The following is a 17942-nucleotide window of genomic DNA, read 5'->3' on the forward strand; positions in this document are numbered from 1 at the left end:
GTTTTATTATGAATAGATATATTTTGTAACTATTTTAAAAACAAAATTAGTTTTTATAAAAGTAAAAAACATTTTAAATATAAACTGGGATTGTCCTAGGAATCAGGTATCACATTAGTTTCAAGCAACATACTCTGATTTGAAACTAAAAAGAAAAAATTAGCATGTTAAACATTTTTTAAAAAAGAAAACAATTGTACTAAGGAGGGGAAAAGAGTGCAGAGTAAAGACATTTTCAAACATTCAGGATTTCATAGTATTTTCTCCCCAATACACCTTTCTTTTTAAGACAGGTAACAAAAGGTATTCTTTACAAAAATGGGAGAAAAAATTAGCATGTTTATTAGTAAACTAGAGGCCCAGTGCAAAAAATTTAGGCACCTCAGCCCGGCCTGCACCTTCTCACAATCCGGGATCGCTTAGGGGCCTAAACCAGCAGTTGGACATCCCCCAAGCCGAAAAAATTAGCATGTTTACTAGTAAAGTAGAGGTCCGGTGCACAAACTTCAGGCACCTCAGCCTGGCCTGCACCCTCTCACAATCCGGGGCCCCTTAGGGGCCTAAACCAGCAGTCAGACATCCCCAAAGGGGTCCCGGATTGTGAGAGGGATGTCCGACTGCTGGTTTAGGCCTGATCCCTGCAGGCCTGTGGGAATGCACTGACTACCAGGAGGAAGCTCCTGCCTTGAACATCTGCCCCCTGGTGGTCAGTGTGCATCATAGCAACTGGTCAACCAGTCGTTCTGGTCATTCTGTTGTAAAGATCACTTAGGCTTTTATATATGTAGATTGCTTTTCTATCATATATTTCTCCTTCTTTGGGGCACATATGCTATCAAGCTTTCCCCCCTTTTTTTTCTAGGGTTTTATTACTAATTTATTGAGTAACTCATACTGTGCCCATACTCTGCTAAGTGCTTTACATACATCAAGATAGTCCATACTAAATAGAGGCTTGCTCATCCATTCACTCAAACATCTGTATAGGACACTTGTTAATTGTCACACACTGTTCCAGACCCTGGGAACACAGTAGCGGTGGGGAGGAAGGCAATAAACAAATAGGTAATGTGTCAGGTGAAAAGTGCTATGAAGAAATAAGAAAAAAGTAAGAAATCTAGAAATACTAAATAAAATGAAAAAAGAAAATAGAAAGGTAAACAGGTGGTGACAGGGGACTGCTATTTTAGATTGTCAGAGAGACCTGCTCTTCAAGGTGATGCTGAAGAGAGACATGAGGAAATGACAGGAATAAACCATGTGACCATCTGGGGGAAGATCATTCTAGACAGAGGGAACAGAGACTGCAAAGGCATTGTTGGAAGAGCAAGGACACTAGTGTGGCTGAGCAAAGGTTAGCTGAGGGGCGCGTGGGATTCGAGGTCAGGGTGGCAGTGGTCAGGATGACCCGATTGGATGAGGCCCATAGATCATTGTAAGCATTTGGGGTTTTGCTTAGTGGGAGACAGGAAACCACTGGAGGAGTTACATGATGTAATTTGCATTTTGGCAAGATTGTGGAGCCTGGAGACAGGTGAGGAAGCTATTGAAATAGTCCAGGTAAGACTGGCAAAGGTTGCAGCGGAGAGTGTAAGAAGTGCTTGGTTGGTTCTTGATCTGTTTTGAAAGCAGAAAGGACAAGAGTTGCTGACTGATCTGATATAGGGTCTGAGAGAAAGGATTTAGGGGTGACACCAAGGTTTTGCCTGAGCAACTGCAGGAAGGGCAGTGAGGAAGACGGTGGAAGGAGCAGGTTGAGAAGGAAATGTCAGAAGTTCACTCTTAGACACGATATTGAGGTGCCTGGCAGGCACCCAGGATAAGAGGGCAAGGAGGCAGGTGTCGACAATAGTTCAGGGGCGGGCTCTGAACAGGGACTGTAAATGGGAGGACTGTCATTGTGTAGGGGACAGGGTAGACGATGAAAAGAAGGGTCAGAGGACTGAGCTCTCCAAAGGGAAGAGGCCTGGGAGATGAAGAGGAGCAGCAGGGCGGGGAACCAGAGGAAGTGTCGTCCTGAAGCCAGGAGAGAGAGAGGGTGTGATCAGTGGTATCAAATCTGCCCACGGTCAAAGCCAATGACCGCCACATTTTGCAATATGGCACTAGTTGGTGACCTGGACAAAACCTGATTCAGTGGAGGGTTGGGGTGAGAGCCCAACTGGAATGGCCTTCAGGCAGAACAGCAGAGAAAGGAGAAACCAAGAGACGGGCTGAGGCGGGTTAATAACCTTGCGTGTGGGAGCCCATCTTGTATGCAGCAGAGCCCGGATTCTAACTCCGATCTTCCTACCCCAAAGTCTGGGCAGTTTACACTAGAGGAGAGAGTCCTGGGTCAGGAGTCAGTGCATCTTTGACACTAAGTAGCTATGTAACCGTGAGAAACTCATCATTCAACAAATGTATCTGAGGTCCTTACTGGGTGCCAGGCACTGTGCTGGGCATGAGGGCTGGGTAACCCAGACCCCTGACCCAGACGAGGGGGTGGGAAAGGACGTTAAGGATGGCTCCGAGAAAGGTGAAACGCTCTAGTCCTTCTCCTCATAAACAAATGGGCAGGTTGGGTCAGGAAAGCCCTAAGTTCTTTCTTTTCATTATTTATGATTTTTTTATTGTTGACGGTCTACATGGTTTTTTTAATCCTTGAATTCCATAGATGAGGGATATAAGTGAATCCTTTCACCTACAGATTAGGAAGGGGAAGTTTCCGGCATAGACTTCCCAGCCTCTCCGGGGTGTACCGCCGAGGTATTTTCAAGATGCCATCAGCTAATTAGAATTTCGAATCAAGAGAAATGTGTGCAGGCACTTTATGTGCAATTAGAGCAGCAGATTAAAAGCATTAGAGGTGGCCTCATTCACGTCCCAAACTGCTCACATTGATTTTATAATTTTCTGCCCATGTAAGTGGCCAGGTCCCATACGGAGAGGCTGGGGAACTACTGGTAGATTTTAATGAGATTACCCTCGTCAACCAAGGAAAAAGGTAAAAAAACCTTTCATAGAAAAATATAACCGTGGCTACATGTAGAGAAATAGAAATTCCTTGGAGTTGAAGGGAATTACTAAGATTGGTGGGGAGGCACCTGGAAGTAGCTACTAAAATTTGAACTTGTGTTAGTTTGGATGACATGACTTGGGGTCTGGCATCTGCTTTAACATAATCCTAGAGGAGGGCGCAGTGGGTCGGGGCATGGAGGCTCAGGACTGGCCTTTAATTGCATCTGTAAGGCTTGCAGCCTCTCTGTCACATGAAGAGAATAATGACTTTATTTCCTTTTGCTCTCCATATGTTTAACATTTTTCATAATAAAAATTGTTTTATCATGTGTATTTCTTTCAACCAGCCATCTAAACTTTTAGGAATTTATTCCATAGAAATAATTGTATCAGCCCATATGAATGTGTCTCTATGAGGGTGTTTATTGATGCACTGTATTGAAAAATATGGAAATAACCTAATAATCGTTAATATGAAAATGGTTATGTAAATCTTGAGGAAAATAAGATGAGGATATTTAATAGAACATAAAGCGAGAAGAGAAAGAGGTAGAAACAGTAGAGAAAAGGTAAGAGAAGTGGAGGACCAATCCGAAAGCTCTAATACAGTCACTAGGGAAAAAAAATGGAAGTTCCTCAAAAAATAAAAAATAGAACTACCATGACCCAGCAATTCCACTTCTGGGTATTTATCCAAAGAAAATTACAACAGGATCTCAAGGAGGTAGCTGCACTCCCATGTTTATTGCAGCATTATTCACAATAGCCAAAAGATGGAAACAGGCTAAGTGTCCATCAGTGGACTAATGGATCAAGAAAATATTATAGATATGTTGTGTGTGTTTTTCCAGCCACGAGAAAGGAGGAAATCCTGCCATTTGTGACAACATGGATGGAACTTGAGGACATTATGCTAAGTGAAATAAGTCAGACAGAAAAGACATACTGTGTGATTTCACTTTCATATAGAATCTAAAATATCTTAACTCATAGAAGCAGAGAGTAGAATGGTGGTTACCAGTGGCTGGGGAGTGTGGAAAATGAAGAGATATTGGTCAAAAGAAACAAACTTCCAGTTATAAGGTGAATGAATTCTGGAATCTAATGTTCAGGAAGGTGATTATAGTTAATAATCCTATCTAATAAAAGGGTAATATGCAAATTGACCCTAACAGAGGAACGGCCAGGAACGACTGGTCGCTATGACACGCACTGACCACCAGAGGGAAGACACTCAATGCAGGAGCTGCCCCCGTTGTGTGTGTTTTCCAGCCATGAGAAAGGAGGAAATCCTGCCATTTGTGACAACATGGATGGGACTTGAGGGCATTATGCTAAGTGAAATAAGTCAGACAGAAAAGACATACTGTGTGATCTCACTTTCATGTAGAATCTAAAATATCTTAACTCATAGAAACAGAGAGTAGAATGGTGGTTACCAGTGGCTGGGGAGTGTGGAAAATGAAGAGATATTGGTCAAAGGAAACAAACTTCCAATTAAAAGGTGAATGAATTCTGGAATCTAATGTGCAGGAAGGTGATTATAGTTAATAATCCTACCTAATAAAAGGGTAATATGCAAATTGATCCTAACAGAAGAACGACCAGGAACGACTGGTCGCTATGATACGAACTGACCACCAGAGGGAAGACGCTCAATGCAGGAGCTGCCCCCTGGTGGTCATTGCGCTCCCACAGGGGCAGCTCTGCTCAGCCACAAGCTGGGCTGAGGGCTGTGAGCGCAGCTACGGTGGCGGGAGCCTCTCCCGCCTCCTCGGCAGCACTAAGGATGTTCGACTGCGGCTTAGGCCGGCTCCTGGACTGCCAGAGGAATGTCTGACTACCAGCTTAGGCCCCATTCCCCAGGCAGCAGGCCTAAGCTGGCAGATGGACATCCCCCAAGGGGTCCCAGACTGTGAGAGGGAGCAGGCCAGGCTGAGAGACACCCCCCCTCCACCGAGTGCATGAATTTTTGTGTACCAGGCCTTTAGTACTGTATTATATACTTTAAACTTGCCAGAGAGTAGATCTTACATGTTCTCATCACACACACACAAAAAGAAACAGTAATAATATGACATAATGGAAGTGTTAGCTAACACTAAGGTGGGAATCATTTTGCAATATATAACTGGGTCAAATCAACAGGTTGTACACCTTAAACTTGTACAAAGTTATATGTCAATTATATAGCCTTGGATGCTGGAAACACGACACCAGCATGGTCCTCAGACCAGCGGCAGGGTCATCATCCGGGGCCTCTTAGCCATGCAGAGTCTCGGGCCCCACCCCCGGCCCACCAGTGAGAATCTGCCGTTTAGTAAGATCTCCGGGTGACTCATATGCACACAAACAGGCTAGAACACAAAGGATGATGACTTCATCGTATGAAAAAAAAATGATGAACATAGAATTCCATGCCCAATGATCAATTGAGTATAAAGGCAGAATCAAAGCACTTTAAGGCAAAATACAAAATACAAAAAATTTACCATTCGGGTGAGTGATGTTGGTAATGGGGGAGGCCATGCCTGTGTGGGGACAGGGTATATAGGAGACACCTCTGTACCGCCCTCTCAATTTTATTATAAAGTTAAAAATACTCAAAAGATGGGATTTTTAAAAAAAGGCTAGTATTTAAAATTATAAATGTAACCAATAAAAAGTGTAATTTTTAAACATTGGGAGACAGAAGGAAAGACTAAGTGAACTAAATGCTACGTTTTCACCTTTCATCATCTTTCATAGCAGGAAGTCAATAGCTATTGCCTAAATTAGCTCAGTAAATCGTGATGTATGATGTGGATATGGAGCGAAAAGCAGAAACAGGATATGTTTTCACCGGATCCGCAGCGATTCTTTTCTAGAGCGGAGCGTTAGTGACTTGTTTGGAGGCCCACTGAAATGTTCCCTGCGCTGATTGATGAGAATAACATAAACAAGTCCACATCGTTATTGTAGTGACACATTAAAGGTTTACTTACCGGCAGTGGCAGTCCAGTGCAGTGTATTTCTGGTCAGTAGGCAGTTTTCCTCCCCTTGGTTGAATCAGAGATTCGGGCCGTTGGTTTTCTTGTGATTCTGGTATCCTGCAGGTCCCAGACTCTTCCTTGGCCAGTGGAGGGGACAGGAGAGCAGGGAAAAGGCAAACTCCCTTCTTCAGTGACCCAGCCCAGAAAGGGCTGCTCACTTCCACTCTCATTCCCGTGGAGAGAACTGGTCCTGGCCCCACCCGAATAAGGAGGGCTTGGACCTGTAGCTCTTGGTGACAGTCTTACCTTACAGAGGGTGAGCTCAAACTTTTGGTGGCAACAAACCATTTCTGCCACATCCTATCCACATCCAAATAGCCACGTAGACATGGCACCCACCCCTTGCCCTCTCCTCAGAAAGGACATGTGGATGCTGGACACTGGACAGCCAGGTATCCCGTGGCTAGAAAGGATGGCGTGTTGATCAAATCTGCTTTGAGTTGTTTGAATTTTATTAATTCCTTTCCCTTGCTCTGGTGTCATTGAACCATACATCATTTTGTAATTGTTTTCTGTCATTTAGGAGATATGTCAAAAGACATATCTACGGTCTACCATAACTAGATAGCATGTCCTCTTTGTAACTTAATACATTGGCATCTTAGTGGAAGGAGGTGTGACAAGAGAAGAGGCAGCATGCTGCTCCCTGCTGGCAGCTTCCTCACCTGGGGGACTTAGAACAAGTCCTTTAACAGCTCCACTCATTGTGTCCTTGCCTGGAAGATGAGGGACTTGTTGGGCTTTCCCAACCCTTTCAGTTTCAAACTTCTGTTCCCTTTATAATTCCATCCATCAATGAACTGATAACAGTTGAGTTTCTGGAATGCAAATGACAGGCCATAGTCTGAGTTATAAGCATAGTGACTCTTCAGGTCCTTTCCCTCCCCTGCAGTCTGTCAACAAACCTCACTCTTGAATAGCGAGGCTCAAAGAGAAACAGAGGTTGAGTAACAGCGTGGTAGCAAGAAGGCTGGTGAGAAATTTCCATCAGTGGCAGAAGAGAAAGGTTTTATTGAATTCGGCTTGTCAGCCCCACCACAAAGCCCTCCTCGGCTAGAAAGGTGATAGAGTCCCAGGCATTTCACAGTTCCCCAAGCAGCCACCTTCCCCATGAGGGAGGCAGAACTGGTTATTTTCATGGCTTTCTTAGTTTTTTTTTTTTAAAATAGGTTCATGGTTCAAACATAAAAAAGTACAAAAAGGTAAAGGGTGAAAAGCTTTCGGCCCACCCTAGTCCCCCATCTGCCCAATTCTCCGTCCTCAACCTCCCCCCAAAAGAAATAACTACTGGTATTAGGTCATTTCAGAGAGTTTTACACATATACATTCTTTCCCCCTCTTCTGCCTTTGTGATGATTCTTGTTACTCTCTGTTCTGACCTTGTGTTAATTTACTATACCAGGGAGTTCGCTCTATTATCTGTACAGAAAGCTCACCCTTTTATGTTTCATAGAATTATATGTATAACATATTTTACCAATTTCCTAATATGGACATTTCAGTTGTTTCACAAGCTACGCTTTAGTAATTTAAAGTTGTATGAAACAAAACTTTTGTGATCACAAGCTACGCTTTAGTAATTTAAAGTTGTATGAAAGGTATTTCACACACTATGTATGAATATATACATAAATTCCTCAGAGTGGCAATTTTGATACTTTCAAATTACCCTTCATTGACCTTTTTTCTACATGAGGACAGGTGCTGAGAATGTGTGATTGCAAATCCAGGGATGTATACAGCTTGCGTGCACACGGGTGTGATTTTCCTGAGTTGGAACTAGCTGGGGGTGGGTAACGCCAGGTCAGACAGGTTGATACAGTGGGGCCTTGACTTACAAGTGTCCCGACTAATGAGTTTTTTGAGATACCAGCTGTCTCTTGGCCGATTTTTTGCTTTGAGTTGACAGAGTAATTTGAGTTAATGAGCTCCTTAACGAGCTCGGTCTCGGAACGAATTAAACTCATAAGTCAAGGCCCCACTGTACTAGAAGCTGAAGCGGGCACCCATGTGGTGGGCAATCGGAACAGCAGCTCACCCAAGTGCAAGCTGCAAGAGCGAGGCTCGGTCGCAGCACAGCGTGCTGGGCAGTCACGGTGGCAGATGTGAGCTGAGCACCGCCAGTGTCTGCACAGGCACTTAGTGAGCCAGAGCCCAGGGCCTGGACACCAGCTTGTCAGAGGCTCCGGAAATAGCAGTTACACACGCATCACAAAATAGCCTACGAGCCAGACTCCCTGGGCCCGTGGGATTCCTGCCACCACACCTGCATTCACAGGGCCTTAGGATTGGGACAATGTCATTTAAGCTCTAGTGAGGGGAACGGGGGTAGTTCTTAAAAGTGGAGCAGCCTTGCTTGCCTATTTTATATAAGGAAATATATATATTTAAATATAATATATACTTTATGTACAGGATGTCCCCCCAAAAATATATACACGCTTTAACAGCTGACAGCTCAATTTTGAGAATGAAATGTATTTTAATAAACACCGCCTTTACAATTATTCAAAGTGTGTGTATGCATTTTGGGGGGGGACACCCTATATTTATGTTACATAGGATATATTTAAATATAGCACATTTACATTATTTATGTGTATAATATTTATATAATATATACTTCATATACATGGGAGTGGGCAAAAGTAGGCTTACAGTTATAGTACAAATAAATAAAATAAAATTAATAAATAATAACACAAGAATAAACTCTGGGTTTTGCATACTAACAAGCGTGAACCTACTTTTGTCCACCCCTGTATATTATATTAACATGCATAATATAAAGTATGTTTTAATATATATAAATATATATTTAAATAAGGACATATATTTATATATACGTTATTTCCTAGAGCAGTTTTAGGTGCACAGCAAAATTGAGCTGAAACTACAGAGAGTTCCCTTCCACCCCCATCCGCACATGCGGTCTCCTCACTGTCGACATGCTGCACCCGAGGGCGCATTTGTTACAACCGATGAGCTACAATGACGCGCCATCCTCACCCAAAGTCCACAGTTCACATTAGGGTTCATTCTCGGTGTGGCACATTGTAAGGGTGGACGAGTACATTTTTTATTCTTGTTCTTAGTGTCCTATTACCTCATTTAACTCGTGAATAACACTATGCAGTGGATGCTATTGCTACCCCCATTTAGAGGAGAGGAAACTGAGGCACAGTGAAATGACTTGTCCAAGGTCCCGTAGCTAGTGAGTGTTGGAACTGAATTGGAAGCCAGGCAGTCTGATTCAGCGTGTTTTTAACCACTATCCTGTCTCTGACTCAATTCCCGGCTCTTACTAGGACATTCTCTAGCCTCTCCCCACCCCTCCTCCAGGTGGCAGTAGAGGGCTCTCTGTGTTCTTACTCTGCAGGGCTTCCCCGTAGCCTCATGGCCGCTGGAGGAATCTTTGAGAGACTGCTGTTCTCTGCAGCAGAAGCCTTGGGTGCGGAAGGGCAGGAGCTGTGGGTTGGCTGTAGCCACGAGCATGAGAGTTACTGGTGCGGGGGACAGAAGGGAAAAGGGAGGGTGAGGCTGGGAGTCATTGAGAGGGGAAAGGAGCAGGGACAGTGACTCTGGACTCCAGGTCAAAGACACCTGAGATTAAAGGACAAGGGTGAAGATTGCAGGAGGGATGAACATGGGACCAATCCCCTTGGCAAACGGCTGACCAGACAGTATACTACTTAGTTCTGGGTCACAGCCACAACCAGCGTTTTCACTCGTTCATTTCTTTGTTATTCATTATCTCCTGTTATTTGGAGAGAAATTTCTGATACATGAGAGAAGTCCTGTGGCTGACGACTGAAAAGGAAGACGTGGGAAAATTAAACCAATTAGGGAATTGTGTGATGAGCAATGCAATCTCTCACCTCAGTCTTCGCTATGAAATCATCAGTAAAATCGGCACTATTTTTGTTTGTTTGATTTTTGTTAATCCTCACCTGAGGATATTTTTTCTATTGATTTTTAGAGAAAGTGAAAAGGAGGGAGGGGAGAGAGAGAGAGAGAGGTGAGAGAGAGACACACATGGATTGGTTGCCTCCTGCACGTGCCCCAACTGGGCTGGGGATAGAATCAGCAACCTAGGCACATGCCCTTGACCAGGAATTGAATCCATAACCCTTCATTGTGTGGGCCAATATTCTACTTAGCCACATCAGCCAGGGCCACACTATTTTTTTTTTAATATATATATTTTTATTGATTTTGAACCCTGAGCTCCTGGTTCCGTTGGTCTATGCTCAACCACTGAGCCACACTGGCCCGTCTATGCTATTTTTTTAAACAAATCAAATTAAGAAGACTTCCTTTGGAGAAGCTTGTGTCTTCCCTTAAGGTGACTGAGAAGTTCTGGGTCCTAGAAAATCAGGTTTGAATTTCACTGATCTGTACATATTAGGGCCTAAATGAGATCAGTTAACTAGAAGAAGAGTGTAGAGTGCAGATACCCTATCTCTTTACATTCTAGTCAGCAGGTCCAATGAACTCTTAAGAGTGTCCAAACGATCCATGAATAATTTTAAGAGAAGCTCGTTTTCTTCTTTCTCCACATTGTGTTTCTTTCCCTGATAACATTCTGTAATGTGACTAAATTGAGAGAGTTGATTATTGTGGGAGGCTTGGAATCAACATGGGCTTTCTGGCTCATCAAATTCAAATTTAAGTCATCACCAACATTGCTACCTAATAGTTACTTAATAGATTTGGGGAGTTATGAAGCCATATTGTCAGGGAGCAAATCTTCTGGGATTCAGCTCTGTTTAATCATCTCATTTATATCAGATTTGGGGCATAACTGAAAAAATGGTTGAGGACTATGCCAGCACACTGCTGCTTTCTTGACCTGTGAATAAAAAAAGAAGCTTGGAAACAAGAATTTAATTTGAAGCTTCATAATTAGGATCGTGGCTGGCATTCTGGTGTGAATTTTAAAAGAAAATGCTAGAGAGAGCTACAGCAAACTTGAGGGAATAGAAAGAAGCAAGTTAACTGACTTTCTAATGAGCCAAATAATTTGTAAAAGTAACAATAGCAGTAAATTTGAGGTGATGTGGTCTCAAAGGAACGAGTACACTTTAATGAATTACTGTTCAATTCATCCTTGGCCTGATATTCACGTTCCCACCAGCGTGAAGCACTGAGCCTCTGACAACTAACAGCTGACCTGATTTTAGAGATTTACCGTCTTTACCACTATAGTATTGTGTCTATGGCCCTCTGTGTAATAACAGAAATATCAGAACAATGGCTGAAATTGATTATAGCTGGTGATTTAATAGCCTTGAACTGAAGGTAATGTAGCAACAAAGATAATAAACGTGGTGGGGTGAGGAAGGAAAGTTGTGCAGGGGCATCAAGAAAGGGATTTAAAAGGGGGGAAAATGACAAAAAGGAAGAGAAAAAAATGCCAAGTTTTTGCAACCCCCCCATAAATATGGGTTATGTAGATATGTGTGACTTATACCAGGGGCATTTCACAAAAACTCAGACAGACCTTTAATTGGTTTTGATTTCCAGAGAATACCCTTTGAGTTTTCCATAAAATTTGTAAGAGTTCCCCTCTGAGTTTCCATGATTGCCTTAAGCTTATTTCATGCATTTTATTGGAATCAGAATAATATATGAATGATTTGATTGTTAACGTGCTAGACAGAGGGCCAGACAATAGGAAGTCTGCATACATTCAGAACTTTCTCTTTAGTCAAAGGCTGGGTCGTGATTAGAGCTTTCGGGTTGGCCCATCGGAATGAATCCAAGTGGAGGGATTCATTTTCCGGCCTGGTTAAGTGGTAGCCACAATGACACAGATTTCAAGGTGGATGAAAGTGCCCAGACTAATTTTGTATTAATCACAGAAGAATGTGTTCGTCCAAACGGCCTCCTGTCCCTCTGTTCACTCTGCAAGAGTAAAGGCCTGTGTTAAAGATGTGGCCATTGGCCAAACCATTGTTAAAGCCCTGTTTTGGATTTGACTTCAGTGCTTGAACCAGAGTCTTTTCAGTAATCTTGGCTGCTGCACATCTTCAACCTTTAGGGGTGGGTGTGACATTTGGGGAGCAGCAAACAGCATTCGCAGCAAAATCTTGTAAACAAGGTGGGTGATAAGACTGGGTGATGCCCTTTGAGGTTAAAAATCAAATATGACTAAATATGACTGTAGAATATTAAAAATGATTAACTGGGAGCTTCAAAGCCCTTCAATTAACTTGGAAATCCATTCCAATATAGGAGTGGCCAGAGTGTTTTGAGCAAAGGCAGTGCCCTTGGAACCTGTTAGTATAGAGTCTGCCAAGGTGACCAATCTAAAAGGGATTACACCAATGTAGATGTTTGTTTAAAAAAATCAATTGAATCACTTTATGGGCTTAGTGAAATGTAATAGGAAGAACATGAGCAATGAGAGCCAGATGGGTCTACCTCCACCCCTTTCAGCTCTGAGTGACCTTGGACAATTTATTTAAGCTGTCTGAGCTTCTGCTTCGAAATTAGCAAGTGGAGATCATAATTTCCATTGGGACTGTTGTCAGGGTTAGGAATATAGCATGTAAAGCGCCGCATATACTGGCCTACACGTAGTACAGGGTATGTGGTTATTGTTTGATGGATTTATTTATACCCAACCTTATTTCCAAATGGATTAAGTGCTTGTTTTCTGTCCCTACATGGCCTTATTCAGGAAAGGGTAGCATCAATAAATGGACCATGTTCTCAAGTTATTTATATTAACATTGTTTCAATTTTTTCTTTTTCAATACTATGTTAACTATATCTGCTAAGTAATAATTATGATATGGACAAAAATGCACTAGTTACTGTTAAATAGCACTTATACTAGTAAAGTGTCAGATACTGTTCTAAGTATTTTATATATAAACATATCACCCAATAATCCTGTGATGTAGGTAATATTACTATCCCCATTTTAGAAATGATAAAATTGGAGCATTTGCTATGAGTAAGTTATCTAAAGTGAAAGAGCTAGTAAGTGATGAAACCAGGAAGCAAATTCAGGCAGTCTGTTGCCCACACCTGTCCCCTTAACCACTGTCATGCTTCACTAAGTATCATTGGATGATCCTTTAAGGATCTGTTTGATATCTGAAGACTACCAAGCACCTTCATGGCTAACACTTATAAGTATGGAGGGGGCTAACCTTTGAGGTAAAAAATCAAATATGACTATGGAATACTGAGACTGATTCGCTGGTAATTTAAAATCCCACAAGTTAGCTTTGAAAGCTGTTCCAATAAGGGCATGGCCAATGCGTTTTGAGCAAAGGCCTTGAAACACGTGTAGTGTCTACCAAGCCTGTGGGAAGAATCAGGACCCACTCACCTGTGTTGAGCAGGTGCTAGAAGGCAAATTCAGTTGCACGAATGGACAAAGGTTCCATTCAGCAAGCTAGTCACTATCTTTAAGGGATATGGCAACCATCAACAAGTAGCCATCCAGACAGGCTGTTGGCATTCTTGATCCAGAAAAGAGGTATCCAAGGTGATGAGGCAGCGAAAATTGGGGCAATCTGTCCACGGGGGACAACTCAAATCACAGGATGGAGGATCAGGGTCCAGATCCTAATTCTTGGGGAAGGAACAAAGCTAGGTCTAAATTGGGATTGCATAGAGACTGGGAATGGGCTGAGCCTATAGTTGATGGACAGTAGAAGGTTAAGTAGCCTCACTGTGGGAAGAAGAAAGGTGTAGAGCAAGCATGTCAAACTCGCGGCCCGAGGGCCACATTCCTCATTTATTTGGCCCATAGAGGCTGCAACACAGAATCAGGCTGGCTTTTATGCCTATTATGCTTCCTGTGTGGATTTCCTCCATCAATTCCCTGAATGCTGAGTAGCCTGGGGAGAGACAGTGCAGTGCATCTAGGAAGACACAGCAGAGTCTGGTGCAGTATTTCTTCTTAGGGTGCCACCTTCATGATTTTTACTATAGCTATACTTTTTCTTATTCTACACTTTTATTTCATTGAAATAGTTATTGATTTATTTCTTTGTCATATACCAACACGAGTATTACACTTTTGGTATCAGCTAGGATCCCAGTAGGAAATAGATAGGGCACTCAAATTAGGTAACATGCAGGGAGACCAAGAGATGAATAGAGGGACTATTTACAAAGCAGTGGACTTGTGGGATCCCACAACCCCTACTACCCATAAGGCTGAAGGGGAGGGGAGGGAGCCATCAAGTGAAACCATGTGGAGAGGGACCATTTGACAGGGGCTATGCCTTCCAGACTAGGGGCATTGCCAGCCTGAGATAATATTGTAGGGAGGGAACTGGGAGAATAAATATCCCAGCCTCAGTCTCCACCCTTTCTCTGATGTCCCATCAGAGCTCCCCATTGGCCAAACCCAAACAGAAGCCAGAGGAACTGGGAGCTCTTGAGGCAGCCCAAAGAGGCACAGAGCAGGGTGGAGAAGGTACCAAGTGGATCTGGAGGGGAAAACTGAAGATGACCAGCTCACACATCTTCATCAAAGTGGGCTAGGGTCAAGGACACAGCCCTGAGGTCCAACCACAGAGACCTCCCTCAGGTTGGCATCTAGCCGTTCAGCAACATTCCTTGTGTTCAGGTACTCAACTTACTCTGAAACCATTACCAATACTACCTGTCAAGCCATACTTTACAGTTTCAGGCACAAAAGATATTAGGGGAAATGAAATTCCACTTTGCTGAAGCAAGACGTTCTGTGTGAGGAGGGTTTTTCTGACTATGTGAGCCAATTTAAACGGAAAATGATTTTAAGGAGGAGTAATGTGTGTTCTGTATCCACCTTGGGTCCCATCCAGTATCACTAAACTTAACTTCCAAATGAATCAAAGGAGGTTAAGCTTTAATGAACTGTGTTATTCTTTCTTGTTAATAGATGCACTATGTTTAGAAGAGCCGATGATTTGCGTGTCCTCTGGATTCCCTGTAGATGTTTCACAATTGATCTACCTCCTGGAAAGAAAACGTATTTATAGGGTAGGGGAGATAGATAAGAATATCTGGATATTCTTATGCTGTCATACTTTTTTTTTTTTAATAAAACAAGAATCATTAATCTTTCAGCCTATGCAGATTGTGTGTGTGTGTGTGTGTGTACACTACATCCAGGGTATAAACTTATTTGGCAACCCCAACTGTTTGTTGCTATGGAAACTAACACATCACCCCAGTCTCTGTGTCATTGGCAGCCCCTCCGATGGCTTGGTGGTAGACGTCTTGTTGACTGGAACAGTATGTGTGCAGGTGGAATAGAATAGGCCAAAGTCCCAAGAAATAGGACTTTCCTTCCAACTCCACTGGGGGGAGATGAGGACCATTCATTAAGTCCATGGGAAGTAATTGTACTTCTTAAATATATGCAAAAGAATGAGTACTTACATAAATGGAGTCATGTTCATCCAAGTTTTTTCAGGAGAGAGGAGAGCTGGGAGTATTCTGTTCCATTGATCAGTGTGTTTGTTTCTCTGCCAGTACCATGTTATTTTGATTATAACTCTGTAATATACATTACTACCACCCTGCAACTCCCCATACCCACCAACACAATACCCTTCGGTGTAACCACCTGGTATAATTCATTTTGTTCTTTTTTTTTACATTAGATTTTGTCTTCAGTATGCTCCTTCTTCTACTTGTCGATGTGCTAAAAGGGAGAATTTAGTGGAAATTCTTATCAGTGACTGCTGAAGGACAGATCAACCAAAGTAACTTACAGCCTTCCCTCCTATTAGTCCCAAACCAACATGAACCTCAGCTAACATTATGAGATACCTGGATTCAACTGCTGAATCATTAAACGTTTTATTTCTAAATGGTGCAGTGCAGTGGCGTTCCCTCCCTTTGTTTGCCTTTTCCAGCCTGGCTGTGGAGCCTCCCAGAACCAGGGGTCAGAAAGCCACCTGAGCTTCACTCCTGGCAGCCTGGATTCCCTCACTCCTGCAGCCGTGATGCCACACCCCCCCCTCTCCATGTTGTGGAAGGGCTCCGGCTGAGGGGACTGCCTTGCCTGTGTATTCCAGGTCAGCCGGCCTTTGTAGAGGCAGAGGAATCTTCTTTGACCAGCTGCTCCTTGTCCTGCTCTCTCAGCCTCCAGAGGTACATGGGTCATCACTAAGGACATTGATCGGATGATGGCACCCGTCTCTTAGGTTGTAGGCCCTAGGATGCTTATGAGCTCGTGAGGTGCAGAACCTGTGTGAACAGCAGCATTTACATGACTCACAAAGGTGATGCAGTTGCTGTTGTTGTAGCTCTAGGCTCCTTTTGTAGCTTGAACCTATTTCTACTTTGCTCTGATCACCTGGTATTATAATCACTAAAGAGTCTGCCCTGGAGGGCTGGGACCACGAGTTAGAAACTTTGTGGCCCCTTTGCCTTGCACGGTGCATGGCACATGTCCAGTAAATACTACCTGGGTCAACGCACTCGAATGCAGGGAAATGCTGAATTACTACAACTCTTCGGGCACTTAGAGCATCAGGAGGTGGATGAGGCTGTATGGGTGGATGAGGCAGCAGAGATTTGAGATGGAGGGACAGACTGAGTGCTTCTCCAAAGGCTGAGCATGCCAATGTCTAGAAGGCCCCAGATACCAGGGGTAAATTATTTTCTTTTTAATCATGAAAAATGCATTAACTACTTTCTATGTACCCTCTGTGCTTGGCACTGGGAAATCTATAATAATAAAAGGGTAATATGCCAATTAGACCGGATGTCAATCCATACGTCCTTCAGGACAAAGCCGGGGCTGGAGGGAAGCCAGGGCCGGCAGCCGGGGGAAGGAAGGCCTATTCTTGCACGAATTTTTGTGCATTGGGCCTCTAGTCAAAGATAAATGATAGGTCCTCTTTTCCCAAGGACTTCATGTTTATAAAGAATTGTTACTCAGAATGACAGGTACTATAATAATGACGTATATGATAGACAAGTAGCATGGGGAAAAGGGAGGGGTGAATCAGGCCTTATCAGCCCCCTGCTTATAAGCCCCATGCAGCATGCCACTGCGCCTGAAATAAAATCCAAATTCTCTACCCTGATGTACCAGGCTCTGTCCCACCCAGCCCCTTCCCCGCTCTGTCCTCATCACCCACCACACCACCCCTTGCTCACTCCCCAAACATTATTTCTGTCCTTGGACAGACCAAGTCCTTTCTCTCCTCAAGGCTTGCCCTCAGATCTTTCTGCTTGGTTGCCTCTTTCTTTAGCATTCAGGCCTCTGCTCCATTATCACTTCCTTTGGCCACAGTCTACATAACCTCCTCCACTACCCTGTTATAGTTTCTTCCCAAACCTTTTCACTGAAGTTATCTCGTTCATTTAGTAACATAATAGTTGTCTATTTTCCTCTCCTTTCCGTTCACCATCCCTGCCCCATGCACTACGATGGTGGGTTCCTGAGAGCAGAGAGGCCTGTCTGGCTGGGTCCCTTCTCTGCCCCAGCGCCTGGAACATTGCCTGGAGGCCAGCACATAATAGAAACGCATCAAGTATGAATTTGCTCTGGGAAAGAGAAGAAAGATTCACCAAAGAAAAGTTGTAGGTAAAAAACAGCTGAGGATAGGAAAGGTGTGAGGGCCAGTGTCAGGACTCTGGGAATGAGCATACAGGTTGCAAGTGAAATGTGCAGGTGAGGCCTGAGGAGCAACATGGCCTGAAGGCTTTGTTTGCCAGGACCCTAGATCTAGAGAGTGGGTCAGACGGAAAATTCACCAGTTCTATCCCTTCCCAGGTGTGTGATCCAGGCAATCACCTAACCCTGCAGTGCCCCCATATCCTCATTTTTAAATGAGCTGATAATACTTTCTATAAGGAGAATATAAGAGTACTCTCTCTGTAGGCTTGTGTGAAGATTCGATGACTCAGTATGTAGAAAATGCCTAGTAGTGCCTGGTAGAT

The sequence above is a fragment of the Myotis davidii genome, unplaced genomic scaffold (assembly GCF_000327345.1).
Source record: "Myotis davidii unplaced genomic scaffold, ASM32734v1 scaffold616, whole genome shotgun sequence".
Classification (NCBI taxonomy): Eukaryota; Metazoa; Chordata; class Mammalia; order Chiroptera; family Vespertilionidae; genus Myotis; species Myotis davidii.